Source organism: Leucoraja erinacea, chromosome 3 (genome assembly GCF_028641065.1).
Source record: "Leucoraja erinacea ecotype New England chromosome 3, Leri_hhj_1, whole genome shotgun sequence".
In the NCBI taxonomy this organism is placed as follows: Eukaryota; Metazoa; Chordata; class Chondrichthyes; order Rajiformes; family Rajidae; genus Leucoraja; species Leucoraja erinaceus.
Genome location: NC_073379.1, coordinates 1,447,731 through 1,464,105, shown reverse-complemented (window position 1 = coordinate 1,464,105; position 16,375 = coordinate 1,447,731).

The following is a 16,375-nucleotide window of genomic DNA, read 5'->3' as shown; positions in this document are numbered from 1 at the left end:
TTCAACCTCTCCCTGGCCCAGGCAGTTATTCCGTCCTGCCTAAAATCAGCCACAATCGTCCCTGTGCCGAAGAAGTCTACCATCACCAGCCTTAATGACTACTGTCCTGTGGCCCTCACTCCAGTAATCACGAAGTGCTTCGAGAGGTTGGTCCTCCAGCACATCAAGGACTATCTACCACCAGACCTCGACCCCCACCAATTCGCCTATCGCCAAAACAGATCCACAGAAGACGCCATCACCGTAGCTCTCCACTCTGTGCTGAGCCATCTGGAGCAGGGGCAGAGCTACGTCCGGATGCTCTTTGTGGATTTTAGTTCAGCCTTTAATACAATCATTCCGGACATTCTCATTGGTAAACTGGTCACTCTCGGGCTCCCCACTGTCACATGTGCCTGGATAAAGGATTTCCTCACCAACCGGCCCCAGACTGTGAGACTCGGCCCCCACCTCTCCTCCACTCGCAGGTTGAGTACCGGTTCCCCACAGGGCTGTGTGCTAAGCCCCCTCTTATACTGTCTCTACACCTACGACTGTAGTCCGGCCCACAACAACAACCGCATCGTCAAATTTGCTGACGACACTACTGTGGTCGGACTTATTTCGAAGGGAGACGAGGCAGCCCACAGAGAGGAAGTCCTGAAGTTGACAACCTGGTGCTCAGAAAACAATCTGGCTCTGAACACCAGGAAAACAAAAGAGCTCATTGTCGACTTCAGGAGGCACAGCACCGACTTAGCCCCCCTACACATCAACGGCGAGTGTGTGGAGAGGGTCAACACCTTCCGGTTTCTCGGCGTCCATATCGCTGCTGACATCTCCTGGACGGACAACACGACAGCAGTCATCAAGAAGGCTCAGCAGCGGCTGCACTTCCTGAGGGTCCTCAGGAAGCACAACCTGGACTCTAACCTGCTGCTGACCTTCTACCGCTCGTCCATCGAGAGCCTGCTGACATACTGCATTACAGCATGGTATGGCAGCTGCACCATGGCAGACAGGGAGAGGCTTCAGAGGGTAACCAGGACAGTGCAGAGGATCATTGGCTGCCCTCTCCCCTCCCTGATGGACATCTACACCTCCCGCTGCCTTAGCAGGGCAAAGAAGATCATCAAAGACAGCTCCCATCCTGCGTTTGGACTGTTCGACCTGCTGCCCTCTGGAAGGCGCTATAGGTGCATCAAATCCAGGACAAACAGACTCAGGAATAGTTGCTTTCCGAGAATTATATCTACTATAAATTCAAATTCACACATGCACTGACTACACCGCCCAACACGGACTTCCATCTGTATATATGTATATATGTATGTAGCGCCGCAGAATTTGTGCACCTATTTCCCCCCCCCCCATCTCCCTTCTGTTTTTTGTTTTTTTTCTGTTTCTTGTTTTTTGTGCTAAATTGTATGTATGCACTGAGTACGAGCAGCTTTCAGTTTCACTGTACATGTATAGTGACAATAAATGGCATATCTATATCTATATCTATATCTCTATCTATATCTATCTATATCTATATCTTATGGTGATGGTGTTGCACTGTTTTGAAAATATCTCTTAAAAATCAATAAAAATGTAAGTGAAAAAAAAAAGAAGCTTTTCCACTTCAGTACCATAGATGTTACTTGAGGTATGTACCCTACTATGTTTCCCACAGCCAGTGGCTAGCTCATGATCTTGATGACATTGAGGGAGAAGCTGTTGCTTTGACACCATGTTACTAAGCTCTCAAAAACATTCAAAAGAGATTTAGATAGAGCTCTTAGGGCTAGCGGAATCAAGGGGATGGGAGAAGTAGTGGTTGGCCTTTCCCAGCGCGATACCGTTGGCTTCGTCCACCACTGTTCCGTGCTACTGCTGCAGGCCTGTGCCGATCATAGAAATTTTGGACACCTTTCAAGGGATCAAATGTTTTAGTTTAGTTTAATTTAATTTAGTTTAGAGATACAGCGCAGAAACAGACCACTGAGTCCACGCTGACCAATGATCACCCTGTACAGCAGCACTATCCTACACACCTGGGACAATTTACATTTTTTACCAAAACCAATTCAGCTACAAACCTGTACATCTTTGGAGTGTGGGAAGAAACCAGAGCACCCAGAGAAAAAACACACAGTCACAGGGAGAACGTATACACTCCGTACAGACCCGAGTCTCTGGAGCTGTAAGGCAGCAACTCTACTGCTATGCCACTGTGCTGTCCATAATGGTGACTTTGTAGACCATTTGCAGACATGGACTTTCCCCTTCCCCTTCCACCGCCGCCAAGTTACAGGATGTAGCATACATTTAACAGGAATCAGCCGGCGTTGCTGAAACGAGACTGTTCCCTGCATCCCAGCTGCCTGCTGACCAGGGCCACTGACTGCGACAATTATCACTGTCTACACAGCCATTCACAGGCAGGGGTTGCCAAGGGAGCTAAAGTCGACGGCACCTCCCAGACATTGAGCTTGTACAGATCACTGCTGGAGATATGCGGCGCAGTGGTAGAGTCGCTGCCTCAATGTGCCAGAGTTCCTGGTTTAATCCTGACCTCGGGTGCTGTTAATTGCGGAGTTTGCACGTTCTCCCTGTGACTGTGTGAGTTTTCTCCGGGTGCTCTTGATGCCTCCTACTTTTCAAAGACATGCAGGTTTGTAGATTATTTGGCTTCTGTATATGCCCCCATGTATGTAGAATAGGGTTCGGCCTATCGTTGGTCAATGTGGACGCGATGGGCCGAAGGGCCTGTTTCCACGCTGCATCTCAAAAGATAAGCTTGTATCCTTGTGGGGACATAAGTACTGCTTGTAAAGCTGAGGTGCACATGAAAGGTCTAGTGATAATCTATATTACTAAATTTCTGATCTTGACCGCTTTTGGCCGACTGTGCTGCGATTTCCGAGAGAACGCCACCACGTCATTTTTGGCCACCTCGCTCAGAGCCCCCCTCTGCCATATGAATCCGTTGATGAAAAATGAGAGAGATATTAATGTTTTTACAAAATCCCCCATTCTCTCTGCTGCGCCCGCTGGCGGCAGTGGGAGGGATTTTATAACCAGGAAGTGTTGTGCCTCACTTAGTCTCGGCCAGACCCAGGAAGTGAAAGGGTCATGGCTCTCTGAGCTGCGAATAACACTGAACGCACGTCTACTCCATGGTGAGTCCCCTCGATGTGGCTGTAAAGTGGCTGCAGCCCTTTTTGTTTTCTTTTTTTTTTTAATTTTATTAGAAGTAAGTACAGTCATATGGCACCAAAGTGCCTAATATATATTTTCATAATACATTTTATGTACAACTTCTTTTTTTTTTTGTTACATTGAAAAAAGAATAGAATAAGAAAAAGAAGTTAGATAGTAAAGGATAGAAAGATGTGAAATATATAGTGTGTGAAGAAAGAAAACGAGTAAATGAAGAAAGTTGCGAAAGAGAAAATAGAAAAAAGAAAATAAAATTTTAAAAAAGGAGATAATTATTTATAATCTTGACCAACCCTCGTCCAGTCCTGAAACAATTATTTTTTACAATTGTGTTGCATCATATGATTCCAAAAAAACAACGAATGGAGACCAACTCGTTATGAATTTGTCTGATTTATCCATTAGGAGGAATCGCATTTCCTCAAGATGAGCGGTGTCCAACATGCTTGCAGTCCACATTTTAAGCGTTGGTATTGATGTACCCTTCCAAAATTTAAGTATAAATTTTTTTGCTATTATTAAACCATAGTTAAAGAATAGATTTTGAGATGTGTTCAATTTATTCCCATCTTCCATTACGCCAAATATAATCATTTCAGTATTAGGTTCCATTCTTGTCTTGAATAATTTTGTAAATATTTCAAAAATATAATTCCAAAATCTATAAAGTTTTATGCAGGAAACTAAGGAGTGTGTTATAGTTGCCTTTTGGGCTAGACATTTATCACAAGTGGCGGATATATTTGGATAAAATTTGTTCAATCTTGTTTTTGAATAATATGTACAATTTTAAATTGAATTAGATTATGTCTTACATTAATTGAACATTTGTGAATACATATCAAGTATTTTTCCCATGTAACCTTCGTGATTTTTATCATTAGTTCCTGTTCCCACTCTTCTCTAAGTACCTCTGTCGATGGTAGGTCTATATTTTAAATACTATTATATAAATATGATATTAATTTTTGTGAGTCAGCTTCAATATTCATTGCTTCTTCCAATACTTCAGAGGTTATTTTTTGATATCCTTGTATATATTTTTTCATGAAATCGCAAATCTGAAGATATTTAAAATATTGGTTGTTTTTCAATTTAAATTTTAATTGTAATTGTTGGAATGATAGTAGGTTTCCCATTTCATACATATCCCCGATCCTTCTAATTCCGATACTTTCCCATTGGTTATATGTCTTATCAATAAGAGATGGTTTAAATAAAGGGTTATTCGCCATTGGCATTAACAATGATAGATTTCTTAATTTTAAAGATAATTTTATTTGTTTCCAAATTCTTATTGTACCATATATAATTGGGTTCTTCTTATATATTGTGTTATTCCGTTTTTTGGGGGAGAAGAGGATCGTTCCTATATTACAAGGATGGCAATCCTCCTTCTCCATTTTTATGGATTCTGTCTGTTGGGTAGAACTATCCAACCAATAAATCATATTCTTAATATGCACTGCCCAGTAATAATACATAAAATTCGGAAGTGAAAGTCCCCGGACCTCTTTTGGTTTACATAAGTTTTTTTTTGTGATTCTATGTGATCTATAGTCCCAAATATAATTAGTAATATTAGAGTCTAATTTTAAAAAATATATTTTGGTATATATACCGGTATAGACTGAAATAGGTATAGTAATTGTGGTAGGAAGATCATTTTTATTGCATTTATTCTACCTAATAATGATAAAGGAAGTGTTTTCCAAAATTTAATCAGCATATTAAGTTTATTTAATAAAGGTATGAAATTAGCATTGAATAATGCTTTGTATTTTCTAGTAATCTGAATACCCAAATATTTAAATTTTTCTGTTGCGATTTTAAAGGGGAACTTCAATAAGTGTGTAGGTTCTTGAGGTTTTAATGCCATGATTTCACTTTTATTCCAGTTTATTCTAATATCCAGAAAAAGACCCAAATTCCTCTATTAAATTTAATAAATTTGGTATGCTCGTTTGTGACTTTGTAATATATAAAAGTATATCGTCTGCATATAGGCTGCAGCCTATTTTTTAAAGTTTGTGTTCACAAAATGAATTTTGGTTGTCGGGTGGCTGCAGCCCAATTGTTTGCCTCGTCTTTTTAACAAGTTTGTGTTCACAAAATGAATTTCGGTTGTCGGCTGATCATCTAACTCAGTATCCTGTGCCTGCCTTCTCTCCATACCCCCTAATCCCTTTAGCCACAAGGGCCACATCTAACTCCCTCTTAAGGGACTCAAATGGGGAAAGCTAGCAGTCAGTGTGTGAAGCAGGGGGCAGAGAATGGTAGCACTCTGACCCAAAATGTAGGGGAGAGAGAAGAAAAAGAAAATAATCAGAGAATAAGAGAGGGTGGGTTTCTTAAATGTGTATATTTTAATGCTAGGAGCATTGTAAGAAAAGTGGATGAACTTAGAGCCTGGATTGACACCTGGAAGTATGATGTTGTGGCGATCAGTGAAACATGGTTGCAGGAGGGCTGTGATTGGAAACTAAATATTCCAGGATTTCGTTGCTTCAGGTGTAATAGAATTGGAGGGGCAAGAGGTGGAGGTGTTGCATTGCTTATCAGGGAAGATATTACAGCAGTGCTTTGGCAGGATAGATTAGAGGGCTCGTCTAGGGAGGCTATTTGGGTGGAACTGAGAAATGGGAAAGGGGTAGCAACACTTATAGGGGTGTATTATAGACCGCCAAATGGGGAGCGAGAATTGGAAGAGCAAATATGTAAGGAGATTGCAGATATTAGTAGTAAGCACAAGGTAGTGATTGTGGGAGATTTCAATTTTCCACACATAGACTGGGAAACACATTCTGTAAATGGGCTGGATGGGTTGGAGTTTGTAAAATGTGTGCAGGATAGTTTTTTTGCAACAATACATAGAAGTACCTACTAGAGAAGGGGCGGTACTGGACCTCCTGTTAGGAAATGAGATGGGTCAGGTGGCAGAGGTATGCGTTGGGGAACAGTTCGGGTCCAGTGATCACAATACCATTAGTTTCAATATAATTATGGAGAGGGACAAAACTGGACCTAGGGTTGAGATTTTTGATTGGAGAAAGGCTAACTTTGAGGAGATGCGAAAGGATTTAAAAGGAGTAAATTGGGACAGTTTGTTTTATGGGAAAGATGTGGAAGAGAAATGGAGTACATTTAAAGGTGAAATTTTAAGAGTCCAGAATCTTTATGTCCCTGTTCGGTTGAAAGGAAATCGTAAAAATTATAAAGAGCCATGGTTTTCAAGGGAAATTGGACACTTGGTTCTGAAAAAGAGGGAGATCTACAATAATTATAGGCAGCATGGAGTAAATGAGGTGCTTGAGGAGTATAAAAAATGTAAAAAGAATCTTAAGAAAGAAATTAGAAAAGCTAAAAGAAGATATGAGGTTGCTTTGGCAAGTAAGGTAAAAGTAAATCCGAAGGGTTTCTACCGCTATATTAATAGCAAAAGGATAACGAGGGATAAAATTGGTCCATTAGAGAGTCAGAGTGGACAACTATCTGCAGAGCCAAAAGAGATGGGGGAGATATTGAACAGTTTCTTTTCTTCGGTATTCACCAAGGAGAAGGATATTGAATTATGTGAGGTAAGGGAAATAAGTAGAGTAGCTATGGAAACTATGAGGATCAAAGAAGAAGAAGTACTGACACTTTTGAGAAATATAAAAGTGGATAAGTCTCCAGGTCCGGACAGGATATTCCCTAGGACATTGAGGGAAGTTAGTGTAGAAATAGCAGGGGCTATGGCAGAAATATTTCAAATGTCATTAGAAACGGGAATAGTGCCGGAGGATTGGCGTACTGCGCATGTTGTTCCATTGTTTAAAAAGGGGTCTAAGAGTAAACCTAGCAATTATACACCTGTTAGTTTGACGTCAGTGGTGGGCAAATTAATGGAAAGAATACTTAGAGATAATATATATAAGCATCTGGATAAACATGGTCTGATTAGGAACAGTCAACATGGATTTGTGCCTGGAAGGTCATGTTTAACTAATCTTCTTGAATTTTTTGAAGATGTTACTCGGGAAATTGATGAGGGTAAAGCAGTGGATGTTGTGTATATGGACTTCAGTAAGGCCTTTGACAAGGTTCCTCATGGAAGGTTGGTTAAGAAGGTGCAATGGTTGGGTATTAATGGTGGAGTAGCAAGATGGATTCAACAGTGGCTGAATGGGAGATGCTAGAGAGTAATGGTGGATGGTTGTTTGTCAGGTTGAAGGCCAGTGACGAGTGGGGTGCCACAGGGATCTGTGTTGGGTCCACTGTTGTTTGTCATGTACATCAATGATCTGGATGATGGTGTGGTAAATTGGATTAGTAAGTATGCAGATGATACTAAGATAGGTGGGGTTGCGGGTAATGAAGTAGAGTTTCAAAGTCTACAGAGAGATTTATACCAGTTGGAAGAGTGGGCTGAAAGATGGCAGATGGAGTTTAATGCTGATAAGTGTGAGGTGCTACATCTTGGCAGGACAAATCAAAATAGGACGTACATGGTAAATGGTAGGGAATTGAAGAATGTAGGTGAACAGAGGGATCTGGGAATAACTGTGCACAGTTCCCTGAAAGTGGAATCTCATGTAGATAGGGTGGTAAAGAAAGCTTTTGGTGTGCTGGCCTTTATAAATCAGAGCATTGAGTATAGAAGTTGGGATGTAATGTTAAAATTGTACAAGGCATTGGTGAGGCCAATTCTGGAGTATGGTGTACAATTTTGGTCGCCTAATTATAGGAAGGATGTCAACAAAATAGAGAGAGTACAGAGGAGATTTACTAGAATGTTGCCTGGGTTTCAGCAACTAAGTTACAGAGAAAGGTTGAACAAGTTAGGGCTTTATTCTTTGGAGCGCAGAAGGTTAAGGGGGGACTTGATAGAGGTTTTTAAAATGATGAGAGGGATAGACAGAGTTGACGTGGAAAAGCTTTTCCCACTGAGAGTAGGGAAGATTCAAACAAGGGGACATGACATGAGAATTAAGGGACTGAAGTTTTGGGGTAACATGAGGGGGAACTTCTTTACTCAGAGAGTGGTAGCTGTGTGGAATGAGCTTCCAGTGAAGGTGGTGGAGGCAGGTTCGTTTTTATCATTTAAAAATAAATTGGATAGTTATATGGATGGGAAGGGAATGGAGGGTTATGGTCTAAGCGCAGGTATATGGGACTAGGGGAGATTATGTGTTCGGCACGGACTAGAAGGGTCGAGATGGCCTGTTTCCGTGCTGTAATTGTTATATGGTTATATGGTTAAATATAGCTAATGAACTGGCCTCAACTACATTCTGTGGCAGAGAATTCCAAAGATTCACCACTCTCTGTGTAAAAAATATTTTTCTCATCTCAGTCCTAAAAGATTTCCCCTTTGTCCTTAAACTGTGATCCCTTGTTCTGGACTTCCCCAACATCGGGAACAATCTTCCTGCATCTAGCCTGTCCAACCCCTTAAGAATTTTATGTTTCTATAAGATCCCCCCTCAATCTTCTAAATTCTAGCGAGTACAAGTCGAGTCTATCCAGTCTTTCTTCATATGAAAGTCCTGACATCCCAGGAATCAGTCTGGTGAACCTTCTCTGTACTCCCTCTATGGCAAGAATGTCCTTCCTCAGATTAGGAGACCAAAACTGTACGCAATACTCCAGGTGTGGTCTCACCAAGACCCTGTACAACTGCAGTAGAACCTCCCTGCTCCATTACTCAAATCCTTTTGCTATGAATGCTAACATACCATTCGTTTTTTTCACTGCATGCTGCACCTGCATGCCTACTTTCAATGACTGGTGTACCATGACACCCAGGTCTCGTTGCATCTCCCCTTTTCCTAATCGGCCACCATTCAGGTAATAGTCTACTTTCCAGTTTTTGCCACCAAAGTGGATAACCTCACATTTATCCACATTATACTGCAGCTGCCATGCATTTGCCCACTCACCCAGCATATCCAAGTAATCTTGCAGCCCCTTAGCATTCTCCTCACAGCTAACACTGCCCCCCAGCTTTGTGTCATCCACAAACCTGGAGATGTTACATTCAATTCCCTCGTCCAAATCATTAATATATATTGTAAATAGCTGGGGTCCCAGCACTGAGCCTTGAGGTACCCCACTAGTCACTGCCTCCCATTCTGAAAAGGACCCATTTACTCCTACTCTTTGCTTCCTGTCTGTCAGCCAGTTCTCTATCCACATCAATACTGAACCCCCAATACCGTGTGCTTTAAGTTTGTATACTAATCTCTTATGTGGGACCTTGTCGAAAGCCTTCTGAAAGTCCAGATATAACACATCCACTGGTTCTCCCCTATCCACTCTACTAGATACATCCTCGAAAAATTCTATAAGATTCGTCAGACATGATTCACCTTTCATAAATCCATGCTGACTTTGTCCAATGATTTCACCACTTTCCAAATGTGCTGCTATCCCATCTTTAATAACTGACTCTAGCAGTTTCCCCACTACCGATATTAGACTAACTGGTCTGTAATTCCCCATTTTCTCTCTCCCTCCCTTTTTCAAAAGTGGGGTTACATTAGCTACCCTGCAATCCTCAGGAACTACTCCAGAATCTAAAGAGTTTTGAAAAATTATCACTAATGGTCAGTATGGTTATGGGAATGGGAAGGTGATTTAAAATGTTGTCAACCAGGAGATCTTGTAGGCCAAGGCAGACAGAGTGTAGGTGCCCAGAGAAAGATCGCCCGGTCTGCGCTTGGTCTCACCGATATATAAGAGTCCCCACTGAGAACAACGGTTACAGTTGATGATGTTGCTGCAAGAGACCCTCTGCCTCACATGAAAGGACTTTCATGCAGATGGATGAAGGATGAATATTTAGTTTTATCCTTATGATTTTTAGCTTCAAATCTGTGTTTTTAAGGATAGTGAGAAGATTGGGTGAAGAAATATCCATTTTAATTGTGCAGTTGAATTTATTTAAGTAACTCTTACATTGTTGTCTGTTATCTATTAATGGCAGGTGACCATTTGGCCTTATAACACATGGTCATAATCAACCTTTGTCGCAAAGGTCACAACACCTTTTCCACAACAATTCTCAGCAACAGTGCCTTGCAAGGATGCGTTCTGAATCTCCTATTATACTCTTGTAGACTCACGACCGTGCAGCCAATATCAGCACTAATTCCATCTACAAGTTTGCAGATGACACCACTATGGTGGGCCAGAACACAAACAATGATGAGACAGAGTACAGGAAGGAGATAGAGAACTTGGTAACAGGGTGTTAGGACAATAACCTCTCCCTCAATGTCAGCAAGACGCAGAAGCTAGTTATCGACCTCAGAAAGCTTGGTGGAGTACATGCCCCAATCAGCATCAATGACGCAGGTGGAACTGGTTGTGCCTTCAAATTCCTTGGCACAAATATCACCACCAATCTGTCATGGACCAACCACATCGAAGTGACTGCCAAGAAGGCCCATCACGCCTCTACTTTCACTGGACAGTGAGGAAGATCAGCATGTCTCCAATGATTCCCACAAACGTCTACAGATGCACCACAGAAATCATACAGTCAGGTTGCATCACAGCTTGGTTTGGGTACAGATCTGCCCGAGACCAAAAGAAATTGCAAAGAGTTGCGGATGTAGCCCAGTCCATCACACAGACTAGACTCTTCGCCATAGACCTCATCTACACTTCACGATGCCTCAGAAAAGCAGCCAGTATAATCAAAATCTTGTCCCACCCCAGTCATTCCTTCTTCTCCCTACTCCTATCGGGCAGAAGACACAGAAACTTGAAAACGTTTACCACCAGACTCAAAAATTGCTTCTTCTCCACTGCTATTAGGCTACTGAACCATTCTACCATAAGTTAGGGTATTTCAAATTCACCTGTACCCCATTGTAGTGATTGAAATTTGTCGATAGAACTGGTGCACTACAATGCTAAAGACTATAATCGGTACCCTTTGTTCTAGATACTGTACTCGAGATTAACTTGATAATTTTTATGTATGGTATTTGATTTGATTTAATTATCTGAAGAGATTGGATAGCATGCAAAACAAAGCTTTTCACTATATCTCAGGAACACGTGACAATAATAAACCTATACCTAAACCCTTGATTTTATCAAAGATGCTTCAAGTACTTATTTTTACATATTTGTTTCCTTTGATTGCTCTACAGTGATCATTTGCCATCTTTGACTACACTCTTTTGGCTGGTGGTCAAAAGTGTTACAGCAATTTTGGTTTCCAGTTGCTTTGCAGAAAACATACATCACACTATTCACAATTCTTTGATCAATTGCAGAATCACCCTGTGCCCATGCTAATAAACCTCCGGAGGAATGACACAGAAATAGTGCAAAGTAAAACATGAACTCTTCAAAATAGGAACATCAAAACATGAAATCATAAAACCTCTTGAAATTGTTGCATTGCCCAATAAGAAACTGACTGATTAGTTGTATAATTCCATATCCTTGTCATAGAAACATAGAAAATAGGTGCTGGAGGAGGCCATTCGACCCTTCGACCCAGCACCGCCATTCATTGTGATTATGGCTGATCGTCTCCTATCAATAACCTGTGCCTGCCTTCTCCCCATATCCCTTGACTCCACTAGCCCCTAGAACTCTCTCTTAAATTCACCCAGTGACTTGGCCTCCACTGCCCTCTGTGGCAGGGAATTCCATAAATTCATAACTCTCTGGGTGAAAACCTTTTTTTCTCAACTCGGTCTTAAATGACCTCCCCTTTATTCGAAGACTGTGGCCCCTGGTTCTGGACTCGACCAACATTGGGAAAAATTTTCCTGCATCTAGCTTGTCCAGTCCTTTTATAATTTTATATGTTTCTATAAGATTCCCCCTCATCCTTCTAAACTCCAGTGAATGCAAGTCTAGTCTTTTCAATCTTTCCTCATTTGACAGTCCCGCCATCCCAGGGATCAATATCATGAGCCTATGCTGCACTGCCTCAATCACAAGGATGTCCTTCCTCAAATTAGGAGACCAAAACTGTACACAATACTCCAGATGTGGTCTCACCAGAGCCCTATACAACAGCAGAAGACGGTCCCGTCTCAAAATTAACATAATCAGTTAGTATTTTGAAAAAGATTCTTTCACACATGTACCACCTTTTCAGACCTTAACACTTGAAAAACCTTTATCTAATTTTTAAATCATGGTACCACAGTCTTAGACTAGTTTTTCTGTTCTGCTGGGATCATTCCCTTTGAGTTCCCTGTTCTGTTTTTCCAACACGTCCATCCATTCTTTTCCCACAGCACATTTTCATGCATCTGCTCTTATACTGCATTAATTCCTATAATCTAAGGTCCCATGCAGTCCCGTCAAGTAAAGGCGGCATTTCACTTGCACTTCTGCCAATCCGAAGTTTTACATTTTATAATTCACAATGTGATCTCCTCTCATTGGAAAAAACAGACCAATTGAATGTACACTGCTCCCTCTATCTGCTAACAGTAATCTATCAACAGATGATTACTATGGCAACCCTAATTCAATACCACTCCCATATTCTCCAATTTTAGGTAATTAACACCGCCCTTCCCACCTCATACATTTAATTTCGCATTCTTTGAAGCTTAAAGCTTTTGATCAGCCCTCTCTTCAACTATTTCCCTTTAAATACTTTAGCTCTGTTGATGCATGTCCCTGCAAAGTTTTGTACTTATGCCTGCACTTCTCTTATGGGTCTTGCACTGGTTTGGTTTAGTTTAGTTTAGTTTAGAGATACAGCGCGAAACTGCCCCTTCGGCCCATGGAGTCCTCGCCGACCAGCGATCCCCGCACAGTAACACAATCCTACATACGCTAGGGACAATTTACACATGCACCAAGCCAATAACCTGCAAACCTGTACATCTTTGGAGTGTGGGAGGAAACCGAAGATCTCGGAGAAAACCCACGCAGGTCACGGGGAGAACCCTGGTCTCCGGTGCTGTAAGGCAGCAACTCTACCGCTGGGCCACCATGCCACCCAAATACTCAATACCAAATACTCTTGAATAATTTTACCAAAATTGAAAAATTACTCTTTGTGCAGAGTACACTGTAATAATAAAGACATTGCAGTGAAGATGGCTTTTGAAAAGTACAGTAGGATCTTGATCAACTGGACAAGTGGGCTGAAGAACGACTGATTGAGTTCAATGCAGATACGTGTGCGGTGATTAACGAATTATCAATTCACCAGTATCCTGACTGGTTGCACCATGGTCTTCCACTGCAATTCCAATGCACAGGAACACAAGTGGCTGCAGAGAGTGGTGGGTTAGGCCTCATCAATCACGGTCACAATCCTCCCCACCATCGAGAGCAGCTACACGAGGCGCTGCTTCAAAAAGGCAGCATCTATCATCAAGGATGTCCACCATCCAGGTTATGCTCTTTATTCACTGCGACCATCAGGAAGGATGTACAGAATCCTCAAGTTCCACATAAGCAGGTTCGGGAACAGCTTCTTTCCAGCAAACATCAGTTTTTCACATCAACCTGTACAACCATAATCCTACCTTGGTAATCTTCTTGCGTATGGTGTGCACAGCTTAAAGTTGTAGGTCAACTTGTTCTATTTGATCTTTTGTTTGTGCACATCGTGTTGATTGCATTGGTCGAAAGAGGGTAGACCACGTGAAGGTTGTAATCTCCCACCCCACCTTGGCAATGAACACCACAGATGACTGCTTGCACTACCATGGACATAATTCTAATTGTGTCTTTGCACTCATGTCTTGTTTTTGTACAGTCTTGTATAATTTGTTACATCTGTTATGTCTTGTATGTGTCTGAGTCGATGGTCCGTCCGGTGGTACTGCTGCAAACACGATTTTCATTGTAACTGAACCTCATGGTACTTGTGTGCTTATGATCTCACATTAACTCAATCTCGTCAAAGCTAATTCTGACAGAATGTAGCAGGAATGATATATCCTGCAACCGGAGTATCTGGAATCAGTGTACACATTCTCAAAACAATGGCAAGAGTCAGTCTTTCAGGAGTGATCCAAGGGATCGTCATCCAGTGGGCATTGATTCTTTTTGGCATTCTCATCAGATAAAGACCACTCACCGAACTTAACTACATGTTTACAAAATTTGAGATCTACAAAAATCCTAGTCACTTTGCCTTCAGAAACTCATAACAATAAGTATTTAACAAATTATTCATATCCAAGATTTTTATACCATTTTCTACTCGAAATTAGCATCTTGTTCCCTATTGATTTTCAATGGACATTACAAAAAAGGCTGTGATCTTGGATAGTCCAAACGCCCATTTTCTTAGGAAAGAATTAAACAGTTTTAAATAGCCTAAGTGTCCAAAGTATTATTCAAAATAATTCACAATATAACATGATTTTTAATATCTAATTTACATTAATTTAATAGCCAAATGGAAGGAATTGAGGTTCGGCCAAGGAAACTGCGCAGACTCACTCACCGAATACATTCACAACAGAGATGGATTAACCTTAGAACATTAAATGCATTTTGTTTAATTTGGTTAAAAAAGCTGGGGAACACCCAATCCAAGGGTTGGCACCTAACTGGATTGATAGTCACATGGATGAGCAAATGCTTAAACTTCATTAGCAACTATTGTTTAACCCTTTCCCACACTTTAAGTACCTGCAGCCTGACCTCACGAGGATCCAAGTAAGCCAAGTACCAGCTCATATAAATCAACTCACAAAGTCCCAAAGACATTGTCTTGTGTAAATTTCACTTCACCGTGGACACTACGCTCAATTGCTGTTCAATTACTTTCACAACGTTTAAGAAACATCTAGATTACATGGATAGGAAGGTTTAGAGGAATATGGCCAAATACAGGAAGGTGGGACTAGTGTAGATGGGGACATGTTGGCCGGTGTGGGCAAGTTGGGCCGAAGGACCTGTTTCCATACTGTAAGACTCTACAACCCTCCCATATTTTATTTCTCATTCCGTTTTAAGCTTTTGATCTATACCAAAACTTTCTCGTTAAATACTTTTGCTCTTTTGATAATAAACCTCTGTACGTATACCTAGACTTCTCTTATGAGTCTTGCACCAATACTCAATATTAATTTATCTTATTGAACATTTAATAATGATATATTTTTAAACTCTTTCAATGTAAAGTATTCTAATAACATAACAGTGAAGATGGTTATCACAAACTACAATAGGATCTTGATCAACTGGACAAATGGGCTGAAGAATGGCTGATTAAGTTAAATGCAGATAAGTTTGAGGAGTTGTATTTTGGGAAGTCAAACTAGTGGAAGATCTTCAGTGAATGATAGGGCAGGAGATGTTGTTTTAGAGACAAAGAATCTAAGAATAATTGCACAATTCCCTGAAAATTGTGTCACGGGTAGATCGGATGGCAATTAAGCCTTTTTTTAAGTACATCGGACTTCATTAGTTTGGATGTTGTCCAGGGACCCCGACAGTCATTTCAAGTTAGGCAGAGGTTCACTTGTACCTCCTCCAACTTCATCTACTGTATCCATTGTTCAAGATGTGTACTCTTATACATCGGCGAGACCAAACCCAGACTGGGTGATTGTTTCACGGAACACCTTCGCTCAACCCGGGTGAACCAACCTTATCTCTCTGTTGCTGGACACTTTAATTCTCCTTCCCATTCCTACAGACCTTTCTGTTCTCAGTCTCCTCCATTGTCAGAGGTTAAATGTTTGTACCTATATTGAGTTTAGGAGTTGGAATGTTATGTTACAGTTGTTCAAGAGGTTGGTGAGGCCACAGTTGGAGTATTGTTTTCCGCTTTGGTCACGCTGTTATATGAAGGATGTTGTTAAGCTAGAAAGAGTACAGTGAAGATTTATTAGTATGTCGCCAGGATTCGAGGGACTGAGCTTTAGGGAGAGATTGGCCAAGTTAGGTCTTTATTCACTGGAGCCTAGGAGGCCAAGAAGGAAATAAAACCACGAGGGGAACGGATACTGATGGGGTGAAGGCATAGTCTTTCACCCAAGGCAGGGGGAATCAAGAATCGGATGATGTAGGCTTAAGGTGAGATAGGAAAGATTTAATAGGAACTAGAGGGGAATCTTTTTCACTCAGAGGGTGGTGGGTATATGGAATGAGATGCCAGAGGTGGTTGTTGAGGCAGTTACAGTAACAACTTTAAAAGACATTTAGATAGGAACATGGATAGGAAGGATTTAGAGGGATATGAACCAAAAGTGGA